The 25362-nt window shown below is 37.7% G+C and overlaps 1 protein-coding gene across 6 annotated transcripts in view; it reads right to left on the minus strand.

Moving 5' to 3' along the window:
* The window catches only part of Prlr (prolactin receptor), a 153606-nt gene extending 128745 nt beyond the window's left edge, over positions 1-24861 (minus strand). For all 6 annotated transcript variants that reach the window (XM_076857372.2, XM_076857369.2, XM_076857371.2 and 3 more), the window contains exon 1: positions 24646-24861. The gene's annotated coding sequence lies outside the window, so the exon portion shown is untranslated. The remainder of the gene's footprint in view (positions 1-24645) is intronic.
* Positions 24862-25362: the final 501 nt, after the last annotated feature.

Raw genomic sequence — 25362 nt, forward strand, 5'->3', positions numbered from 1 at the left:
AAGAGGGTTTCCTAAGTAAGATAACACACTAAAATGTTGAATATTGCTAGAGTGTTCATTAAATTTTCAAATTTCTTTTGTATGTAAAGTAGAGTATGTAAAGTATGTAAAGTAGAGCACATGTTAATTGTGCATACAAATGTGGATTTGGTTAAATGAGGAATTTAGACAACATTCATGAGAGAAATAAGTTGAATAATAAAATATTAAAATTGAAAAGGAACTAAAAAAGACATTTATGAGGTTTCTGGAATAAAGTCTTTTTTTTTTTTTTTTTTTTACTATCTTAGAAGAACACACAGGGTGTGGGGAGAGAGAGAAGGTAAACTCCACAGACAATGCCAAAACCTAAGACCTATTGGTCAGTTTGTGGCCAGAAATATTGAAGATATGCCACAACTAACATTGCTATAGCAATGAACTGAGAATCAGAACTACTAGTGAACAATTCATTTGCTGTTGAAAAAAACAAGCAACAAACACACAAATAAATGCTTCTTCAAAGGAAGTTAGGAGGTAGCTCATTCCTGTTTTGAACTGTTCAGCTATCCCTTAGTGTAACAGAGGCATCTTTAACCCAGCAGAGATTCTTTTCCATATCTTATAAAAATTTCAATCCTCAGAAACAATGAGGCTGGATTTTAGAAGACTGAGCTGTGGTGGGTTGAGTCCTGTAGCACACACCTAGAAAGTACAGACTGTAAAGGTGAGAGGTGGGGAGGAAGAAAGAATCCTCAAAGAAGAGAATCTCAAAGACAGTGAATATTTGAGTTCTCTACTTTGTGTGCTGGAGAAATGGCAGTGGAGGCAGAGAAAATCATATCTGAATGTAGAAAGTTGTACTGTGGGCATTTGTGTTACAAGCCAACATTGAATGAGGACAAGTCATTCTGCCCTCTAGCTGTGAAATGGAGAACTTATGTCCTTGTACACATTGTACATGCTACGTATTCACAAATATTGGATCAAGTAGATCATTTTTTCATTCTTGAATGATGAAGCATGACAAATACTTAGCAGAAAGTGGAAAATGCACAGAACAAGAGAGCTAAAAACATCATCTCATAAGCCAATTTTAGGAAGTGTTTCTCATCTTCAGATGATGGAGAAAATGCTGTGGGAAAGGACAGGTAAGCCTGGTGAGATAAAAAAAATGGGAGGAAACATGATGTGCTGGATGAAATAAGGAGGGATCACAGGGTAGCCAAAAATAAAATAATCATTTTAATATGTTCGTGGAAGACAATGAGAGATATAACTGACAACTATGGGAAGTGAATCAGGCACCCACCAAAATATAGATGCTACTCCATAAAAGGAATAAGTAGAATAAAATATGGTAGATATATAAAATGGGGAGCAGAATTAAATTTGTGCCAATTTTGATTTTGAAAAAAAGACCAGTGATGATGACGAGCTAACATGACTCCCCTACTAGGGTAGCTGAAAAGAAAGAGCAATGCCACCACCTGCTTCCAGGATGCAGTCACTAAAACTCTCCGAAATGGCTGGTAGGCATTTGGAATTAGTAAACAAACTGTTGGAAGTTTTCTCACAATTAAACATATCCTTGGACTCCAAAGTCCCACCCCTAGATAAGATATAGAAAAGAAAAAATGCATCCAAAATAAACGTGATAAAAATATTCATAACAGTTTTATTCATAATAGCCCCAAACTGGAAATATTCCAGGTGTCACAAACAGGAGACTCAAGAAACAAATCATAATATAATCATACAATGGAATACTACTCAACAATCATTGAAATGAACTACAAATACAAGAAATGACAAGTTCAAATATCAAAACAAAAGAGAAAGAAGTAAAAAGAAGTAGAAGAATTCTTATGCATAATATTGTATACATCACTTACACAATTTTCAGAATATACAAAACTAATTTAAGGTGATAGAAAGCAGATAGAAAGTTGCTTCTGGTAGTGGGATTGCCTCTGAAGGGACATGAAGAAATTTTTCTGGAGTGATGGAAATATTCCGTATCCTAGTAGGGATGAGGCTTATGCAGACAATATGCATTTGGCAAAACTGATCAAACGGCACAGCTAGACTCTCTATATTTCATTGGATATAAATTATATCCATATGAAGAAGGCATTCAAATTTTAAAAACATATTTTAAATAAAGGAAATGTAATGGAAGAATTATTTAAAAAATTAAATAAAAAGTCCCAGCAGTCATGGTAATGGGAAATCTGAGCCTACAAACTGAAATAAATGATTCAGCAAGTCCCAAGCAAAATCAGTAAAAAGAGCTCACACCTAGATACATATGTTGTGACAAAATATTTGAAATATGGAGGCTATGTGAAACTTAAAAACAGGTTACTATGATAAAATGGTTACTAAGAAACACAGCTATGGACATCCTCAGAGTTTTCTATGGTATGACTCAATGCAAAAGCCAAGAAAGTTGGTGAAACAGGAAATTTATATTCAGACAAATTTTTTCTTATGTGTAAAGGCAACAGAAATTCATTCCAAGTACGTTGAGGGATTTGAAACATACATGACCTCCTTGTTCTACTTAGGATAGTTCTTGAAGTTATCCTGCCTGAGAGAGGAATAAATTAAGAAGTAAAAAAAATGCAGAAACTAACCATAAAACTGCCTAGAAACATATCATAAAATGAGAATAGTGCTAAATAGACAAAATGGTCTCCAAAGAGAAGTCATGTAGAATAAAATATATGCTTACAGTAACATGAGTAAGAAAAGTTAAGTATTCCTATGAATACAGAGAAAAAGATTGGAAGGAAGAAGAAATGAATTAAATTTCTCATTTTTAATGGGGTTATTCAAAGATACCAATTCATTCCAAAGTTGATTAGAGAAATGTATAGAGAAACTTTGTGAAAAGTACAAAATCTATGGGGAGAAATGCTTTGAAACACTTGTAGAAATAAAGAGAGAGAGAGAGAGAGAGAGAGAGAGAGAGAGAGAGAGAGAGAGAGAGAGAGAGAGAGAGAGAGAATGAATAACTACCTTTAAAATTATTAGGAAAATTTAAAACAAAACCAGATCATAGTTCATATAGCAAAAGACCATCAAAAAGAAAAGATAAGAAAACACAATTTTTTTTCAAAAAATGGAAAGAAATGAAATCAAATCTATAGTTTTTACTGTCATAACTGTTGTAAATTTCTAAATGAGAGAAAAATATTTCTGAAATCAAATACTTTCCAGAAATGATGGGCTAAGGTTAGCTGAACTTTTTTTTTATTGCAGATCCCAGATTCTTATCTATTAATATGAATTATCAGCTTCTGAGATAGAAGATTGCATTTGAAGCATTTCCAAAGTTTTTTTTTAATGTCCACAGAACATCAAAAATGCTGCGTGAGAGATATTCTTCTTGAAATTGATACTAAGACAGGATGCTCACTATTATTACTATTTGATATTACAATTTAGCATTAAGGCTGGAAGACATCAAATTAAAATTAAATGCTATTATTAGAATGGGAAGAATTATCATTATTTATAGATACCATGATTCAAACTCCTGTAGTTAAGTACAAACTTTCATAATTAATTATGACAAGTTAGTTATCTAGAAAGTAAATATACAAACACTACTACTTATCTTATAAGTAGTACTATTTATCCTATAGTCCAGAAATACCAGAAAGAAGCTATGGAAAAAAATTCATTCATAATGAAAAACTGTAAACTATATAAGTACGCCCTAATAAGAGATATACAGTACCTACATGAATAAATCTCTAACATTTTTAAAAGATATAAAAGAAGGTTCAAGTAAATGGAGAGATGTTTAATACTTCTTGATGGGCTGATGTGAGATTAAAGTAGAGTTAACCTGTTCCCAAGCAAGTCACACACAAACATCCTTGTGTTTGTGTGTGTATGTATATACTTATGTACTCAAATACAAATATGTACTCACGTATATATGTATTCACATATATTCAACACACTCATACACACATATACATACTTTTCAAAATCATACTAGAGTGTAATGGTGAGAATCCATTGGCATTAGTAGATAAATCAATGCAGAAAATTAAAAATGATGATAGGATATATGCCTTACCCATTTGAAAGTTTCATAAAACTCAAAACCGATGAGGTGTTGGCCTGAGAATTGGTATATCAATACTGTAAATAGATTACTATGGACTAGACAATATGGTATGAATAAGAACTGAATATTCACTGAAGCATTGCTTAGCCAATAGAAAAAGGATGCATTATTTAGCATTTTTCTAGACCCTTCAGCCTTTGTTCTTTTCTGTATTGCCATGGCCTCTCCAATGGCCTCTTGTTCACTGTTGCCCACTGCTCTTCCAGCCCCTTCCCACTGCGCTCCCTCCACACGCACTCCCTCTTCTATATGCAAGCAACATTTAACATTTAGGTCACTAGAAAGCCACCTTAGTACACACCGTTTCCTTTCCTGTAATTCACATTGCTAGGGTCTCCTCATTCTCAGTTAGAAAGACGCTTCCTTCCAGAGACCTTCCCATGCCCGCCACATCTAGATCAGGTTCTCACACCACCCTGAACACCCGCTTGCAGTTTGTAATACCATGATGGTCTGGTTTCGGTTGACTCCTCCCTCATTAAACAGTAAGCTCTCAGCAGGCAAGGGCAACTGTCTTGTGCTTCATACTTAGGACCTTGCTTAGGGCCTGACACTCAATAAGCATTTGTTTAACCAATAACTAAAAAGTAATCACAAAGTTTAAAACAGACTGAAAGCCACAAAAATGTATTAATTGTCACCAATTACTTTATGCAGAATTGAAAGAAAACATCAAATTGAGAAAATATTTATAATACAAATTACAGAGAATAGATATCCTGAAAAGATAGTTTATTTTTTTTAAAAGTTACTCTTTGAGCCAAATGTAAATCTTGGTAGTAATTAACATGAAAAAAAGAAATTCATAAAAGAAGAAATATAAAGGGTGGTAAATATGTAAGAAGATTCATTGTGCCTGGAAATCAAAGAAATGGAAATGAATATTAGACTTATCAAATTAAACAAAATCAGTATACTCATATGGTGGAATGTTACATAACCTTTAGAAACGATTTTCAGCAATTTTTTATTGCTATATAAATATATCCATTTATTTAGTATTGGGATCAAATAACATTAAGTTTAATAGGAAGTGTTTGAAAAATATGTTTCCAATTTTATTTTAAAGGAGAGAGAAAAAAATTTGGCCCTACATAAACAGTGATTTTTTTCCTGGTTCATGGGATTATAGGTGATATCAAATTTCTTTATGCCTTTCTATAATGAAATAAAAATTTTATATCATATTGAGCATACATAAAAATTCATTTTCCTAACGGTCCACGTACTTTAGGAATCTACTCCATAATATGCTGGAAATCAGGCATGATATTCTTATGTAAAATTACTTTCTTCCATCTCCTTAGAGTACCAAATAAAATCAAATATCCTTAGACTTCATTGGTCAATAAAAAAATTAAAGATTCTTTCCTTGGGGCAAAATGAATAGAGAGGTAGGCAAAACCCGCAACTGAAAAACAAAACAAGCCCTCAAAAGTCCAAATGAGTACTGAAGACACATTGATAAGAATTGACTAGTCCTGGAGGAGTAATCAACTACCCTTGGTTTATTGCTGGGAATAACTCATGGAGATAAAATGCCAAGTAGACATTAAGGCAAATCATGTCTTCAGAGCTCCTCAACAGAGTTTAATTAAATCTCTTTCCTCAGCTTGGGAGTATGTGCCAGGGATTCCTGAGTACTAAAACTTGATAGGGCATTCAGTCAAGGGATGTGCAACACCATTTGTTTCCACAGGCACCGGAAAGGAAGTATGTTAATTATACAGTGGTAAATGGTCTTGGGACACCTTCCTTTCTATAAGAAAACATCATACTAGGTTTGTTATAAAGCATTACTCATCTTTCTTACCAACTGCCTTAGCCTCTCAGTAATTTCATAGGCATGCAATATCACCTTACACAGTATTCTTCAAAGAGTAGCCTGAGTGGTTCTTATAAAAAAGAAAAAAAAAAACAAAACAAAACAGTGAGATCATGCTATCCCTCTACTTAAAACTCCCTAAAGGCTTCCCATTGCTCCTCCAGTTCCCAGGTGTCCTGAGCTCTCACTGGCTAGCTTCTTCTCATGTTTTATTCAACTTGGGTCAGCCACACTGTTTCTTCTATTCCCCTGTATTGGCACACTCCCTCTGCCTCTGTGACTTTGCATGTGTTTTTCCTGTTACTGAGAAATTCTTTTCTTCCCATTTGGCTTTAGATCAGTCATAACTTTCTTAGGCTTTCTCTCTCAGAGAATAATATATAACTTCTTTGTAATTTTATCATACTTAAACCTGTACTTGAATTTGATTGACATATGCTACCTCACTCTATTATAAGCACTGTGTGGGCACAGATAGCTCAGCTCACTATCCTAGGACTCAGCACAGTGTCAAGGGTTTAACAGACATTGCTTTACAAATTTTATAGGTCATTCCCAATGAGGAATTACTTTGATAAATTTTAATTTAAACTTTTGCACAGGACTTTCAATGACAACACACTTCTTTCTATACCTAGTTTTAGGAAATTCAGGGCAACTTTTCCCACTGGATTTGGAGGGCAGAGGAGAGCATTCAGTGCAAAGGTAGATCTTCCCAGTTGTCTGGGCAAATGGAGTACAGTCCAGAATTATGTATCCAATATGTTAAATTATGTCTTAAATTTATTAATTCCACAGAAAGAATATGGTTTGTATAAACTCTTGGCATGGTTGGTACTCATCAGGGACAAACTCTTACCAAAGATCTTGACTCTTGATTACTACAAGATCCTGCATACACAAAGCAGGATGTTGGTTTTGTTTTTACTCTTTTCAGCACTTGAGAAAGCTTAATTATGGTCACAACTAAGGCTTAACAGAATTATGGAACACTTTCGTAGCCAGCTCAGAACATTTTGCAAGAGTCAGTATTTTCTTTCTTGTAGTTCAGTTTGCTCTCTCGCAAATTGTCTGGGTTTTCTCAATTTCTCTCCCACATTCACACTTTGACTTTCTTTCTTATGGCTTACTTTCATCAAAAGGTACATCTGGGCATTGTTAGGAAGAGGTGATGTTAGCAATGTGGAACAGTGTGTTCTTTTCTGGTTTCTTTATAATTTAAGGATTCAAAAAAACCTAAAGGATCTCAGTGATGAAGGCATAAGATGACCAAGGAGGTGAGGGAGTGAGAGGAGATACATCATGAAGATTAGAAATTAGAAATAAGAGCTATCACAGGATATGCTTAATATCAAGATAGATAAGGGTAGGCTAAATAACTATTTCCCAATATAATTACATAATACTCCTTGCATCAGAACAAATTAAGAAAAAGGAGATGATTTGTTATATAATCCAATAGATAATTAAAAATAGTTGCTACCTCAAAGTGTGTTCATTACTGACTATAAATTAGAGCAAACAAAAGTTTTTAAAAATTCACATATGATAACAGATCTATGATACAATTAATTAACACTGGCTAAATTTTAATAGGTTAAGTAAATGTTCAGATAAATTTATATATGATATGATAACACATTCAGATTCAGGTATTAATATAATATTGAAAGCATATTAATAGTTTAGAATGTGGAATAAATTAATCTAGGCTATAACAGCAGATTAAGAGAGTCTAGAATAGCCCATGGATCAACTGGTCTGCTGTTTTCCATAATAAAGTTTTATTAGAACAGAGTCACACTCATTCATTTGTGCATTGTGTATAACTGCTTTTGTGTGACAATGGCAGAGATGAGGAACTCTGATAGAGGCTGACTGTCCCACAAAACTTAACAATCATTTTCTCTCTGACTCTATAGAAAAATGTGCTGGCTCTAGTCTAGAACATATTAGGAACATTCTTAGTGTTTGAGGTCCATGTTAAGAAGCTTAAAATAAATTTTCTAAATATCACCCCTTGGTGTAGAATTTTGGCCAGAGTAGAAATTTCTGATATTCATATGAAGAATTTGAAAATACACAAGTTTACCAGTTGTCTGATCATCATATCTTTGGAGGTTTGATAATAAAGTACCTGAATTTTCTGAAGATGGTAACTAAGCAGGTACTGACTATACTTATCTCTTTTTTGATGTTTTTCAATTCTGAGCTCCCCATCTACTAAGAATCATGGAATTGTTAGAAAATGAAACTCAGAAATAGAAAGTGAAGTCATAAGGTAAGCTTGAATTAAGATTGGGGGTTCTTATGTTTACATAAAAAATGCTGTTCTTTCCTGTCTCCCAAATACATTAGCAACGCTTTACCCACAAAGAAACCAAATAACAGTCCTCAGAAATGGTGGACTTTCTTTTTCTCAGTGATGTCTCCCAGCATAAGTGCATTTTATCTGCATACTATAACATGACTTTGGGGGAGCACAAGAGTTACATTGCCTGGAAAGTTATATTAGAGAATGAGTTAGGAACCTATCCCATCATTGGGGCTTTTATGTTCCTGCTTTGCATAATGAACCATAAAAACTTTCACTCATGGACAGATCCCTAAAATCCTCTTCTAATAGTAGTGCTCAGAATTTAGAGACCATTGTTAAAGGTGGAGAAGGGAGAAGACAGTTCTTAATTGCATCTACTTAATATTTGGCAGGTTGATATCAATTAGGAGGGGAGCTGGTCTTTTGGGGTTGGCACTATCAAAATCTACTCATGTTTTCTAAAAAGAAAAAGATTTAAGTTTTCTGTCAAAACTGAGGGGGAAAAAATCACAGTTGGGGGTATAGTTCAGTGACAGAGTGCTTGCCTAGAATGCATAAGGCCTTGGGTTTGATCCCCAGCACTTTAAAAAGAAGAAAGAAGGCCACAGAAGTTAATACTTATGGGACAAATTTTGAAATGACATAATTAAATTCTTCCAGTATTGGGCTTTGACTCTGTAGCCAAGTCCAAGTATGAGATTCATTAAGACATTTCATTTTTATCGACACAGTCATCCCTCCACTCCCATTGAATGGTTGCGATTCAATGGACAAATTCATTTGCAACAAGGAAGTCTCAAGAGCAGCTGCCTACTTACTTACACAGAGAAAAGATTTTTGAAGAAGCTTAATGCTCTGCAACTGAATAATACCCTAGCTGCTTGGATAATCAGTGCTACTATCACATTATACAATAATCCTATTCTATCTGAAATTTATTGTGTCCAAAGGAATATCAATGAAAAGGTCACAGTCAATGGCCACTTACTTTGTAAAGGAAGTCACCATGAAATCCTATCGTTGGAAGAAGGTGTTTCACATTTAAACATGCATTTATTTGCTAAGGCCTTAGGTTTACAGTCTTGATGATAACTTGGCAAGAATACATAGCATTGTTTATGTTTCAGTTGATGACTTCTGTAAGTCACATATAATTATTATTTTAAAAGAAAGCACAACCTTCTTAGTTATCATATATAGATTATGCCTTAGATTCCAAAACATTCCCTATGCATTATTGATCCTCATCTTAACAGTGAAATGCCGTTGCAGTTGCCCCTAAATTTTTACTTATTGGATTCTTGCTGCATACTTTTTCACAAATGAAGGTTTCCTTCTAACAGCACTAATTACAGTTTAGAAATAGATGGACATAACCAAAATTAAATAGAAAACAGTAGCAAGCATCAAAACCTTACTGTTCTACTGATGCAGCCACTCCAAGCAATTAGCTCACAGCTACCCAAGTGTGAGGGCCCCTCCATGTGGCCAAAGGCAGCCAGGCACCTTTCTTTTGTAATTATTGGGCCTTTCAGGTGGTTTGGTGAGTCACAAAACCCATATCACTTCATCTTTCACAGATGAAAACAGATCTGCTTTGTTAGGTTGGTTTTCAATCCTCAGTGCCTGGAGCTTAGTTCCTGCTAGTATAGCCCAGCCCCTTGCCACTCAGGCCTTTGTCCAGTCTAGGCCAGTCTGACAGGCTCTCTTCCCTGTCATGCTTTCACCAGCAATAATTTTTCCCAGTCTTTCCTACTGTGCCTCTTGCCAATAGTGCTGATGTATTTCTGAGCTTTTCCATTTGCCTTGGTTTTACCAGAGGAAGAGCAGGTGCTTCTATCCTCTCCATTTCTGGGAATTGGATACTATTGCCCAAGCTGCTTTGCTTTGCCTGCTGGCATCCGACGTAGGACAAATGAAGGTATATGTGGTTAATCTAGCTCATCTCTCTTCAAGAGTTTTCCTGAATACTTATCAGATTTGGATTCCAAAGGTTCATAGCCTAGCTTTCCAGATAAGTTTTTGGCAAGAACAATGACCTTGAAAGTGTGCCATTTGGGACTGAGTGGACATAGCACCAAATAAACAAACTATTTGTTATCATTCCAGGGTCTTTCCTTTCTGTTCAAGTCATCTGGATGTATCCATGTGGTCTAAGGAGAAGGAAAATCTCATTGAGGGCCAACAATAGATGAAGAACTTCCCAGACTATTATCTTACTCAACCCTCAAAGAAGTCCTAGTATGTAGACACTAACTTCTCCTTTTTTTTTTTTTTTTACAAAGAAGGAGCCTAATGTTCAAGAGAAATTCAGAAAACTTGCCATGGCTTACAGTCGTTTAATGGCATAGTCTTGAAACAAACTCAACAGAAAGAAGAAATATATTGTCGTTGGGTTCAGTGAAGTAAATTCTTTGGTAAGAACTGCCAAACAGTGCAGTGTTTCTTTGTTGGTGAAATGCAAGAAGTAAGGAGAACAGAACTGAGAGGTCAAGAGTTTTTTGAGGAACTTCGAGGTTCATTGATTTGTGCTGAGCTCAGACTTGACGTTCCCATGGTTGACTGTACATGTGTTGATCTCTTCCACCAAGTCATGAAGGGTATGCTGAGGGTCATACAAATGACTCCCGTTGAGTTCTTTTTTTTGCCATGTATTTTATCTTATTCACCCAGCAACCTTGGAAAATGTACGTTAAGTAATCTCATTGAAGAGATGAGAAAATAAGGCAGGTAGAGGAAACTAACTTTGCTGCACAACTACACCCTGAAAAATTAGGAGCTGAGATTTATGCTGCCTGATTCCAGTGAATCTTCTCATTTGTAGAATATGCAAAAGAATCTCATCCTAAAGGCAAATTCTGGGTCCTTGGAAGAGACTGATCCATTAATATTTAAGATTAGTAAGGGCTCTGGCATTGAGGGCTTACTATTTTATCTTTTAAAAGAATGGCACATGCAAAATAGTGGGATTCATCATGATATATTTGTAGATACATATAACGTTTTTGGTCAGCTTCTTTACCTAATACCTCCCCTTTCCATTCCCTCCTCCTTCACCCTGTTCCCTTTCCTCAATCTACTGGTCTCCTAGTTTCATAAATTTCCCTCTTGTATTTTCTTCTTTTGTCATGCTAGTTTCTACATAGGAAAGAAAATATATGACCTTTGACTTTCTGAGTTTGGTTTATATTATTTAACCTGATGTTCTCCAGTTGCATCCAATTTCCTGCAAATGACTGAGTTTCATTCCTCTTTGTGGCTGAGTAAAACATCACTGTGTAAATATACTACATTTTCTTTGCCCATTAATCTGGTGACATACAGGTCGGCTGATTCTATGACTTGGCTGTTGTTAATGATGCCACTATGAACATGAGTTTGCATATATCACTATGGTATGCTGGCTTTAATTCTTTTGATAAATACCAAAGAGTGGTAGAGCTGGGTCATATGGTGGTTCCATTCCTAGTTTTTTGAATACCCTCCATGCTTATTCCATAGTGCTTGTACAAATTTACAATCCCGCTGACAGTGCCTAAGCGTTTTTTTCCCCCCACATCCTCACCAGTATTTATTATTATTTGTGTTCTTGATAATTGGAACACTTACTTTTAACTCAGCTAGATACCAGTAAGGCTTTTCACAACTGTAGTTTCACACAGAGGTACCAGACGAAGCTCATGTAAGGTGTAATCGGAGGTCTTCACTTGCTCTCAAAATGTGTCCCCCACTTAATTGCTAATAAGCTTCATCAGCTCTACTTTAGGTGGAACCACAGCTGTGAAAATGCTAGAGGTGATTATTTCTTGAACTAGAGTGGCCTCAATGGTTTATCAGGTTTTTTGGCACATTCTTAGGAACATTCAGTTCAGAGGAGGAGACATACATCTAATGGTCATTGTGTGTGATGACCGTGGGCAGCCTGTGGCATAGATCAACAAAAAAGTCAATTTCCTGCCTTGCAGTCTTTGAGTCCAGAGCTAAACAGGTAATTACCAATCCTATTTCTTTAGGTTACATGAATTGCTGGTTGGCTTCAAACTTCGTTGGGTTGAAAAAGATTTGTTTTTTAACCATCTGTAATTTGTGATGACTTGAAATTTTCATTAAGTTTAACCCATTTATTGAATATTAAAATTTGAAAGACACTGCTAGGTTCTGGTGTTGGTTTACAGAGGAGAACTGGTCATAATCCTGCCCCAGATTGCTAATGTTGTAGTGGTGCTCACCAAGAAGCATATGACATAGTTGATAGATAAAGATGATGGGGTAATGCCAGGGATGGGATGAGTACATCCTAAAATTCTTCTTCAGGTCACAGGGTTTGCCTTCTTTCATTCTCTTTCCAAATCTTAACAATAGCTAGCTCTATGGACTGATTTTTTCAACTCCACCCACCCTTCTGAATATCCAATCAATGCATCCTATTCTGCCGGGAGGTTTCCAAGATCTTCGATGACCTGAAACTCTGAAAGCAGGAAGGAACTCAACTCCTCTAGCCTTTTAAAAGTGGGCATGCATTGTCAGTGTGGGATGCCTTAGTGAATGCCAAACTTCCCAAGTCCCTGAAAAAAGATTGAGGGTGAACACTTAGATCCCAGAATTCTTAATGAGATGTTTAACAAGTGCATCTGAATTTTTTGTGGTATCACCACTGAGAGCACATCCCCACTAATACCCAGATGTGGGCACCTCATGTAATTTCATCTCCCTCTTTGTACTTGACACATAAATCCATCTCTGAAAATATCTCTGCTCATCCTCTTGTAGTCACTCTGAATAACATACTGGAGTTTAGAAAGAAAGGGATCAATGAAGAGTCCATGCTAGGGGCTGAGATGGTTACTGAGCTGTCCAGCTGGGTTCTATCCTCAGCATCACATAAAAATAAATAAATTAAATAAAGGTATTGTGTCCAACTACAACTTAAAAGAATATTTTTTTAAAAAAAGAGTCCATGCTAGTAGTAGTGTGGTGGTTGGCAATGGTCAGTAGGCTCTGTCTTCACAGAGTCTAGCATTCCATTAGTGAGAAGACCTCTGGCCCATGTTCATATACATGATGTATTTTTGTAAAAGTGAGAGGCCTCTTTTATGATTTCATTTTTGTCCCCTTGAATTTTAAGCCATGTGTAAAAAGAAAATAAAAAATTTTAAAACCACAGATAGAAACAGTGCTGTGATTTAAATGATGTCTTTTAAAAATTAAAATCGGAAAAGTTCCTAAAAGAAGAATAAAACTTAATTGAGTCAACCCTGTATAAGGTGATAGAGTCCCCTCTTATGGTCACATAACTGCCATCACCTTGCTCTGATCTTTGAATGACTCGGTTTTAGCTAAGCATACACTTACTTTTGATATATACTCACCCTTATTTTACTTTTTATGTTGGTTAAAAAATCAACAGAAAATAAGGAATTTACACTATTGGTTTGAAGTTGAATTTTTGAAAATTAAACTCTTTGTAGAATTCTGAGCTATTTGAAGAAGGATGTGAAATGGCTCTTAAGCTTTAATCATTTGGTGTTGCCTCTGCAATTTTCAAAACTTAATTAAAAGAATAGTTTAATGCAATTATATCTACAGTATCTACAGTTCATTTTTTTCCTTTGCAGCTTCAAATTTGAAAGTTAATATAACCACAAGAAATATATACATATATTGTATAATATTTTAAAATAACACTTTGATTGAAAATCAAACAGCTGAATGAACAGATGGATGATTTGATTATAAAATTCAACACTTCCAATAATGCATGTCAGTCTCAATTGAAAACTACCCTATAGCTATTGCAGCAAAAAATGTTGTATTCTAATTTAATTAAAATATTTATCAATCTGAAACTTACAGCATAGAAGATGAATCATCACAATTATTGCCTTTACAATCATGGCTGATGAGTTCATTATTTAGGTTAAAGAAAATCTTAATGTGTTAAAGAAAATCTTAATGTCTTTTTTGTATAAAATTCAATTCTGCTAAATCCATTGTTGTTAACATCACTAGGAGGTCTGTTACTTTCATGCTGATGATTGGGAAACCAAGTAACTTGACAGAAGAATTTTCTGGAAGTAGATACACCATGGAAGGCAGAGAAGACAGAGTAAATCACTGTGTCCCTGAGGCTTATTTCAAGTCTATTAATAAAACTCTGGAGAGACATCGTCAATGTTTTGAAAGAAAATAATGTGGTAACAAATAAATTAACGACTTTTTGATTTTTAATTTTCTGAAAGCTAGCTTTAGATCGCCTTGTGAGTTAGAATATGCTGAATGATAACCAATTTCTTCAGGCCCATGAGAAGGGGCAGATAGGTTTGACAATACAGGAAATATGAGTAGTGGGCAGAAAGGGCATGAGGAGAAGAAAAGGCTGTGTATCAGATCCTCTGGCATTGGCAAATGTGTCCACTCAGCTCCCCAGCTAGGGGTTTATCTTCCCATCTTGGAAGCTGGCAAGTGTATCAAATGTGAAACCCTCCTGGAGAAGGGATGGGTCATTGTTAGTGGGTTTATGATACGTGACAAAAACAACTTAGACTAGGGAAAGTATATTTTTGGGTGTTCCCAGTTTCAGAAGTCTTAATCCATGGTTAACTGGCCCCATTGGCTGAGGCAGAGCATCATGGTTGAAGAGGGTGGTAGAGGAAAGCTGTTGGCTCATGGCAGCCAGGAAGCAGAAGAAGAGAGAAAGAGAAAGGAAGGGAATATAATCCAGACCATGTCCCCAGTGACCCACTCCCTCCAGCACACGCCACCTGCCTACAGTTACTACCCAGTACAGTAGTCCTTTCACGTGGTTAATCTACCAAATGGATTAATCCACTGATGCATTTACTGTTCTTATAATTTAGTCATTTCACTTCTGACATTTCCTTCATTAACACATGAGCTTTTCAGAGGACCTTGAAGATCCAAACCATAACTGTTCAACCTCTGAATTATGTTATCTTCCTTACCAGTTTCATGTATGCCCAGATGAAATGCCTTCTTGTGGCACCTTGAGGGTTTTGCAGGAGAAAGATGTCCACTTTAAGGTTATAAAGGTTATACTTCAGTTATAAAGGAAAGGATGAAAAAAGAGTTAGATCAGAGGGGGCATACCTGTGGCTAAAAACCCAGAGCTCTGCAGCCAGATTCAGTTCAAAACCTGACTTTGTCATTTACCAGCTATGAAATCTTGGCCAAATGACTTAACCACTACCCCCCCTCTCAATCTCTCTCTCTTTCTCTGTCTCTCTCGGCCTTATTTCCTCATCTATAAAATGATAATAAGAGTACCCACTTATTATAAAGGGTGGTGGAAAGACTGAATACGTTAAAACATAAAATTCTTAAAACATTCTTGCATATGGTTAGGACTCATTAAATGCTTGCTATTATAATGCTAAGATTTATATGGAAAAACTGACTGCAAAAAGCAGTAAATGTTTGACAGCAGGAAAAACTTGGTAAATCCGTCAGTATCAAAATACTGAGAAAAGAAAGAAACTAGCATCCTGAATGTGACCGTACTAGCACTTATGAAAGACAGTACTCAAAAACAAGAAGCCCCATCTGAACCGTCTTGACATAGGATGACATTTTTACACTAAAAAGTAGAAAACAGAAATTTCTCCTTGGATGGGAATTTGTTTACTTCTGCTGAGATAAAGTTAAGGCCAAAATTCTTAATGTTTCTGAATAGCAGTAGATGTTGTTCCATTTTGGTCCAAGTAGAGATAGGGTGGGAGCAATTATCTCAGATAGGACTGGACTTGCGACTGCTTCTAGCAGCCCTGTCCATCTGAAAACCACGCTGGCCCTACCTCCTAATTCTATCCTGAATTCAATGCTTCTTCCACCCACCATTGTCACCTTAGCATAATCCTCCATCCCGCTGCCTATCCCTCTGATCAGCCTCTTCTGCTTCCTCTGCTTTCAGTGTACAACCCATTCTTCACCCAGAAGCCTGTGAGATTTCTAAAATGCAGTGTAAAACGTGTTCCTCCCCTGTTCCAAATCTCCCAGTGATCTTCACTCCATCTCATGACCTCAGGCTTTCTGTGGTCTTATCCTGCCTGTCTCACATGTCCCTTCTACCGTCCAGCCACACCGCTCTCCCTTTTTGTTTCCTCAACATGCCAAATCTTTTCCAATCTCTGCCTCATGCCTTCTTTTTCTCTGTGTGTTAGTGTTGATGTACGAACTCAAATGCTACTTCCTGAGACAGGAAAACTCATTTGAGTCTATTTAAAGTAGCTCTCATCAGACTCTGTTCTATTTAGTTGTATTTTTCTTCTCATCACTAATTTATTTAATTGAATTTATTTGTGTTTTTTAATGTGCGCATCTGTTTTTATTTTCACATGGAAATATAAAATCCATAAAAAGCAAAAACTTTATCAAATCTCCAGCTCTTATAATGGTTACCTGGAACATAGTAGGACCTTTATAAATAGTAGCTGAGTAAATAAAAAAATCCTGATGCTCACGATGCTTGGTTAATAGCAGGTCTTTGTCATCTGTCTCCCTGTGGTCTCCTTAAAAATGTCTATATTTTCTCTTAATCCTACAATCCCAGAAAGCCAGAAAAGTAAAAATGGCATATTATTGTTCATCTCCTCATTTTCCTGTCATATTAAATATGAAAACCTTGTTCTATTTTGGTATTAATATAACTTTCTGAGTTGGAGTATGGAACTTAACTGGACCCTGAGTTATTGATTCTAGAATCATTCTCCACATCCTAGGTTTTTCCATATGTAGGGTGACTTGGAATTGGCTCTTTTCAAACCCAAATTTATTACCCACTTAGCTCAGCCTCTGCAATCCAAGTGATTATCTGGGTGTGAGAGGGTATTACACAACCTAATTATTTCTTGGCCAACCTACCTTGATAAAGTCTACCCAATGACAGTTTCTGGACTACTGCTATCATTATATTTTCAATAGGGTGTGAATAGGAATGGATTTAATTGACCTTACAATGTCTGAGACAAGAACATAAGTCTTGATTAACTAAAAAAAATCAACATAGCAATTGGGAAATTTAATAAATGAGTGGAAGGCAAGCTTAACTTTTATCTTTCAATCTCATATTTATTGAGCTTCTGGCAACTTGATTTCCAAATTGCACAAAAGAACTTTTAGTCATGAGTCTATTAAGGGCAACTCTGAGGATGGAGCCTGTTTATAAAAGCTCAAAATAATGCTTCCTCTAGAATAGCATGATCAAGTGCTACTTAAAAAAAACATGTGATGTGGATGCTTCTCTGAGTCATGTGATCTAAAACAAGGCCAAAGAAGAAATGGATGTAAGTAAGATTTGGATCATAACAGGGCAGCAGTTCTTCTCCTTCACCGTATATCATAATCTCCCAGAGGACTGTAGGCAAATACAAATTCTTAGGCCCATTTCCTAGAATCTTTATCCAGTGGGTCTCTGGATGAATTTTAAAGCTCTCAAGGGATTATCATGTGCAATCAGTGTTGAGGACCAGTCTTGCTTTTTGCTATAGCTAAGAAAGCATTTTGGAAGTTGTTCTTCAATCAGTAATGGATTTGGAGACAGAGGAAAAGAAAACCAAGATGGCACAAATTGGTCTACCTTCTTGTCCTGCAGAGGCTGCAGCACCTCTTTAGCTAGTTTAGCTTTCTTTTACCATCCTTCAGAAGGACTCCCCTTCCCCTGGTCTCACCATTCACAATGAACCCAGAAGGAATTCTTTAAAAAATGCAGCTATTAAAAAATCCTAGGTTTTCTTCTCTCTTTTCATGTGTGTAACAAGAAATCAATCTCCTTTCAGAAAGCAGGAACTTCAGACAAGAGAAATCAGGACAGCTGTCAAGCCCTGGGACTAGGGAGCAGCAGGTACCCAGCTAGAGTGCTCATTTCCTACAGATGAGAGCAGATGAAGCACAGGTCAGCATGACCAAACCTGTCTTGAGTGAAGGCCTCAATGCAGCAGGGATGGGGCTCCTGGGATTGCTGTGGCTGCCTTTGGGCTACTAATATGACCACAGCCCTGGCAGTTTAGATAGACTACTTGTTCTCATCTACTGACCCGAAGCACAAATTCATTCATGTAAGAAATAATGTTTATAGGATGATGTATTCTGACTCCAACAAAAGACAAGGCAGACTCAATTTGGGAGTCTAATAAGTTATGAGGGATTCAGCAACTCAGATTTCTTATTTCACCTCTGTTAGCAGCTAGCCCCAGGACCCAAAGAAAGTAATTAAACTCTATTTCCCAATTTGCAAAACTAGAGAGGTAAGAGAAGTTTACAGATTGTAATGAAATAGCTACTGTGGGTACTAATGGGCATGATAATAAAGCTCTGTATAATGATAACACAAAGCCTTGTAGCTATAAGGAAGTGGGAAATAGCAATTGCCCTACACTTCACAGGTATTGAGTATATGGAACCCCCAAGGACCCAGGGGACAGAATAGACTGGTTACAAAAGGACTTTTGGCCACATTAACCAAGTAGATAGAATCACTACCTGCAATTATCTGTGAATTTAAAAGAATACATATAAATACATGTGTAGGTAAAATTTCCACAAAGACCACATTCCATTGTTGTCAATTTTAATCCCTTTTAAAGAAATACTCCTTTAAGTTCATTTCCCATGATTAGGATATGAGAACCTGAGTTTTTGCTCATTGATTTTCAACTCTGGCTTCATATTAAAATATTCTGGGGACTTAAAACAAAAACAACAACCAAAAACAAACTGATAAACAAAACACAGCTTGGACTGTTTTAATTCTAGAGATGAGACTGAGGCATCAGTAGATTTAAAGCTTCCGGGGTAATTCTAATGTAAAGCTAGGCTCTAAAGCCCTGAACTATCCCGACTTTCGACTTTCTTTTGCATATCACCAAATACCACAAGCTCATGTCCTACATTTCCCCAAACTCCAATTGTACCACTCACACAACACTGAGAAATGTTCTCTTACATATATTATGTTTATGTCTAACTTTTCACCTTGCTCCTTTTATTTAGAGCAAGAACCTTGCTTTGCTCTTCCATTTCCCCTTGCAGTCTGGCACAGACTTCTTGGCTTATAGGACACTGAAAAATATGCATTGCTGTTGATGTAGACATACAGATTTAGATTTGAAGTGGAAATGGACAGATGTTATACCCATGTGTATCTCAAAGAGCATCTTCCATAGTGTTTTACTCTAGCTACATAGAGGAAATGCCTCCCTGAAGGCAAATATCTACAGAAGCTCAGTGTTCATGTTGTCAGTAACAACCCTGACTAAATATTATAGCACATTTCTCCATTAGCATTTTATGTAGCATTATCCCATCAACTGTAAATGTGCTGCAGGATCCTTAGGGGAAGGAGGGTGGTAATATGCAAATCACAAGACGAAAACAGAATCCAGATCTCTGACCTCACAGGTCAGAGGCCTCTTCCAACAATACCAGAATTTCACTTATTGTCCCTTTGGAATAAATGAATCAGGAGAAGCAAAATTACATCTTTGCCTCATTGTCAAATTTGAGGGCCACATTAGTTAGTGAATAAAAGAAACCAAAGAACCCTTCTGTGTTGCCCCTTTAGCAGCCTTTCTGGAAATTGGGACTGATTCTTGTACAAGCTGTTTTAATCAAGAAGACAGAGAGAGAGAAACACCCATCATCACACAGGACAACTTATTTAACAAGCTTTGCATGAAATCATGAAACCTTGGTTGTCACTTTGTCTGATTTCACAAAGTGCCCAAAACTACAAAGATAATGTCTTAGGAAGTGATTTAAAAGTAGAACTTTTAATCTAGATTTTCAATGACCCTTTGGTCATAAGACACATGAAAGTCTCTTGATATTTTCTTTAGTGAGGGAAAAGATTTAAAGCTTGCCGGGTAATTCTAATGTGAAGCTAGTAACAAATGAAACCAGAGTGTCTTTCATCAAATCTAATTGTGACATGATATAGTGGGATCAAATTATCATGTGCTCACCAGCAGGACAGGATTGGGAAAGGGGGACAATGAACTTCTACTTTCTTATTATAACAAATAATGAGTTTGGGGACAGGCTCGAAGAGTCTACCAAGAATAAAGGAAAATGTTATGTTTGGAAGAAGGAGGAAATTTCTTATCACATCTTTGTCAACTTATTGGTCTAAACCAGTGCTATTCAATGAAAATACATTATGAGTCATACATATAACTCAAAATTTTTATGAACCATGTTAAAGCAGATTAAAAGGAAATGAGTGAAGTTAATTTAATAAATTTTATCTAAACACAGCATATCTAAAATATTATTGTTTTGACATACAATAAAAATAAAAGTTAAGAGATAGTTTACTGTTTTGTGGGAGGGGTACTTGCTAGGTCTTTGATATCTAGGGTGTATTTTATATTCACAGCACACCTCAACTTGAATGAGACACATCTCACAGGTTCAGTAGCCACATGGGGCAGGTGGCTATTGTACTGGAGAGTGCAGGTTTAGATACACCGGCAAGAATTTGAAACGTCAGAGAGAAATCATTGTCAACCTTTAACTACCTAATATATTTTGATAATTTTCCTTCTCCTGGCTCTTTCACTGTCTCCCAGAAGGGATTATCTAAAGGCCACATGTGTGTTGGCAAAAAGTTTTGGGCTTTGGAGCAAAATGAACTAAGCAATTCAAATATCAGCTTTTTAACCCTGAGCTAGTGAATCTACCTCCATTTGTCACGGTTTCTTTGGCTATAAAATCAAGACAAAAATAAGCTAACTCACCAGATTGTTGGGAAGATTAAAGCAAATAGGCATAAAGTGTACAGCACAGCCAAGGATCAAACAATAATTCTCTCTGTGTCAAACCGAATTTGACTTCTAAACGTCCCATCTTCAGATTTGAGGCTCCACTGCTTCATTTACTCCACTTCAGGGTCTTTATGAGATTTCTTCTGCTAGGCAACTCTTTCCCAAGAATGTCACAGGGCAAGCCTCTTCTTCTTTTCTAATTCAAGTTTAAGGGTGAACGTCTTATGAAATTCTCCTCAGACTGCCTATTTAAAGTTGTCCCAAGCAAGTTACTCTTTAGCACCCAATTTCCATTTTCTTCAGAACATCTATCCATATCTAAAATGATCTTTCTGTGGCCTGTTATTTGTCATTTCCTCTTACATAGAAACTCCATAAGAGCTGGGATCCTGTCTTTCTTATTTTTCATTGTACCATCAAATGCCCAGCACAAAACAGAACTTGGCAAGTATTTGTCAAATAAATCCATAGGGAAGTAAATGGAAATAGTATCCTAATACTAAAGGTGGTGAAGAATGAAAACTCCTGAGCTCTTTTTAACCTACCAGAATTGCCCAGAATGTCAGGGAAGGAAAACCAGAATCATCTGTTGAGGTTGGGTATTGCTTATCTGGAACCTACCAGCTGGGTTTGGAAAAGGTCAAGAAAATTATTTTCCCACAGATTATTTTGTCATTGATACTTGTTTAATAGTACTACAAGCAAGGTACATAATCATACAACTTAAAATTACATTTGGTTATCCTTGACCTTGAAAAGAATCCAAATCTACCTGGTATGATTCAACTTTTTGATACAGGGGAGCTTGGCAGCACTGGGGAGTGGAAAAAGAGTGGGTGTTAAAGTCAGACAGACCTGGGCTTGGATCCCGATCTACACAGACTGGGAAAATTATCTAAGTGTCTCTGATCCTCAGTTTCCTTATCTGTAAAGCTTTACAAGATAGCTCAAACTCTAAAGTTGCTGATGAGAATTAATGGAGGTAATGTATGGAAGTGCTTAGTATACCTTGAAGGCTCAATGAATAGTAGGCATCAATATTGTCTTTTTTTCATACAGAAATGCCTGTCCACTGTATGCTTTAGCCAATTTATGGGTGCTGATATTCCTTTCCCACATTTCTTCATCATCTGATCACTTGTTACTGAAAGATTAGGATGAGGGAATGGGGGAGAGGGAGAGAGACAGAGAGAAAGAGAGAGACAGAGAGAGGTAGGGAGTCAGGAGGGAGGTGGGGAGAGAAGGAGGGGGGAATGAGCTGAGTTTCAAGCTAACTCTATGCCAAGCAGTGAAAAATAACAATCAAGACATTTCTCTCTCTACAGAGACAGTTTCTGGTGTGTTTAGAGATGGATCCAGCCATAGGACTTCTCTTGTTTCCATGCCTAACTATTTGTAGCTATAGGCACAGTTTTGTATTCAAGATTATGGGCCAAAACTTAGAGAAGGGCTGAGGATCCATGCCAGTCTGGGCATATTTTACTTGCTGGCAATATATAGTGCTCTGCTTGACACAGTACAGTCAAAACAGTAAAGCTGATCCTGTGTCTGAACCCTCCACTCATTTTTAGAGTTCTGCTAATGTCAGCCCCATAGCAGAAAGAGTAAGCTGATCTAAAAAAGCACAGGACCGGTGGACACATACTTATAGCCCCAAGTTAATATTAAGAATAGGAGTTTATAATAATATGGATCAGGCTTGACAAATAGATTTCCATTCTCCAATAAACATACAAGGAAACTGGTACTGTTCCCCATTTTTCAGACAGGAAAAGTGGACTCAGAATTTAGTGACTTGCCAAAGTGTGGGAGCCACAATTTGAAGCACAGTCGTGAGGCTCCAAAGCAGTGTGTGCTTTCTGTGATAACTTGCTGCACTGCCAGTAGAAGATGAGGTCCCCACAGGATGATACCTCAGTCCATTTAAAACAAAATACAGAAGTCCAAAGAAACATCGTTACCCAGTCATTCTATGCATTGGAAAACGGACTGCACTTTGTTTCCAAACAAAGCCTTGGCCACACTGTCATGCAGCCAGGTCATCCAGACAGGTGGCCTGAAGAACGCTCTTACACTTGGACAGTGACCCTTTTCAGGTGGCTCTCCAGTGCTGTCTGTAGGCAGGAAAGCTCTAGGGATAAGGACCATCACCTTAAGAAACTCATTTGAAGACTTGTAAGGAGTTGTCCCCCAAAAGCAAAAACTGGAGTAGTCATTGACAGACTGTCTAGAAAGCTGATAGGGAAGGAGGGATATCTCTTTCATCAGTGTGGCCTATTCCAGACCCTTGAGAAGGCTGCAGGTTACTCCCGAAATGGGCTCAGCTACCAGCAGGAGCTTAGCCAGGTGGTCTTTTTGCAGGTCCTTAAAGACAAGGGATTTTTCACTTGGGTTTCCGGCATGGTCCAGAGGTATCCACAAACCCTTAGGAATTGCATGTGAAATTCTATATGCATTCCACATAGAATAGCCCCCACCCCCAGCCCCAGAATAGGACCCATGACCCTCACTTAAAAAAAAAAAAAACTGAAATTAAAATTTCTTGCACTCTTCTGCACTTCTACCCCATTTATACATAGAATCAAATACTGATTAGTTTCCCTAGATTTTGCAGAGAAAACAGACTCAGAGGGTAACTGCCCTGTCCAAGGTTGCACAAAGGGCTGGGCTAGGACTAGCAACACTCCATTGGTCAAGAGACTCAGTGGGAATTTGCCAGTCAACTCAATGAATGAAGACCAAAGGCTCCCACCAGATTAACAATAATGTTTTGCAATCATTTTCAAGTCCAATCATAGGAAATTCCAAGTTGCTTGTTATTAGGGAAAGATGGGTTGCTTCCCCAGGATGCAGGTAGAGGTCACTAAAAGGATGTTTTCCTACTCATAGAGCCAGAACTCCAGCTCCTGTTTTTTCCTTCCACAACACTCTGGCTCTTGGTTACCTGAGTTTGCCTGACTCTCCTCCTCCCTGCCCTCTCCTCCAGCTGGTTGTCCTTCCAGCTTCCTCTCAAGTTTGAATTCCTCTGCTTGGATATGTTCACCTCTGTCCTCCTCCGGGTCTGCACCTTTGGGTCAGCGCTGGTTAACATTAAACTTTCCTCACCAGATACCCAGGAGGCTGCTGCGATTATGGCCAGTGGTGGGAGACTCCTCCAGTTCACGGCCTGAGCCCCTTGCTAATTCCAGCTAATTTTTTTTAAACATTTTTGAATTTTATTGTTTTCCCCTTTTCACTTTGACGTAAATAATCTACATTCGGAGAACCCCACAACCTCGCCGAGATTCACTGCCAAGGCTGTATGTGCAGGTGCTTTTTCAAAACACTAAAGGGTGCCGAGCGCAGTTGTGAAAGCTGGGGTGGGGTGGCAAACCACCTCAGGGTGTTTTAGTTCCCCTGAGAAGGGACATCAAGGCTGGCTGCGGTCGCAGCTCGGGATTCCCTGGCGGCTGCGGGCTCTGGCAGCTCGCAGGCACATTGCTAGCAGCCGCGTCTACCGCCACGCTCGCTCCCCTCCCGCACGCGGCCTCGCACCGGTGGCCGGGGACAGCGCCTGCCCTCCCGCCCGCCCGCACTGGCTTAGCCCTTTCTGGTTACTCACTTTTACACGGGAGCGAAGTCTGTCCTATGAGGCCGGGAGCACTTCTTGCACAAAGACGTGGACACCCATCGTGTGTACAGCTGTTTCACCGACAGCCGGTAAAATCCAGAAAGCGGGAGAGAAGCGAGTAAGACAGAAAAGGAAGGCGGGGAAAGCCCAGCCCAGAAGACGGGGCGTCTGGGGATTGCAGCCTCCGCTCCAGCGTCCCCAGCCGGGTGGCTCTGTGAGAAGAAGCTCAACTCCTCGTTGCACTTGTTCACTCTTTCTTTATTAGAGGAGGAGTCAAGGTTGCAACATTTATTTTCCTTGCTGGAGGCAAAACAGTGATTTTCTTCAGCATGCGAAATGTCCAGAGATTGCCAATTTTGCAAGGTGACAGACGTAGTTGGGGGAGCGAGCCGGAATGTAGAGAAGATGTGGAGAGGAAATCACGGATTCTCCCCAGATCGGTTTTGCATGATCAGTGCCACACATCTTTCATTGAGACTGTCCCGGAAAACAGAAAGAAAGAAAGAAAAAAAAAACAATAAAATAAATGTCTTCATAAGTGGAATGACCTCGAAGATGATGTTTCTCTGGCAGCCAAGATCTTGGTGTCAAATTTCTTTCCTTGTTTCTGAGCTACACAGAGAAGCAGCTTGACCATACTTGATTGGGGCTCTAGGGATTGGAATCTCATCTCACCTAAGAAGGAGTCCAGAAAAGGGGCAAAAGAAA

Source organism: Callospermophilus lateralis, chromosome 5 (assembly GCF_048772815.1).
Source record: "Callospermophilus lateralis isolate mCalLat2 chromosome 5, mCalLat2.hap1, whole genome shotgun sequence".
In the NCBI taxonomy this organism is placed as follows: Eukaryota; Metazoa; Chordata; class Mammalia; order Rodentia; family Sciuridae; genus Callospermophilus; species Callospermophilus lateralis.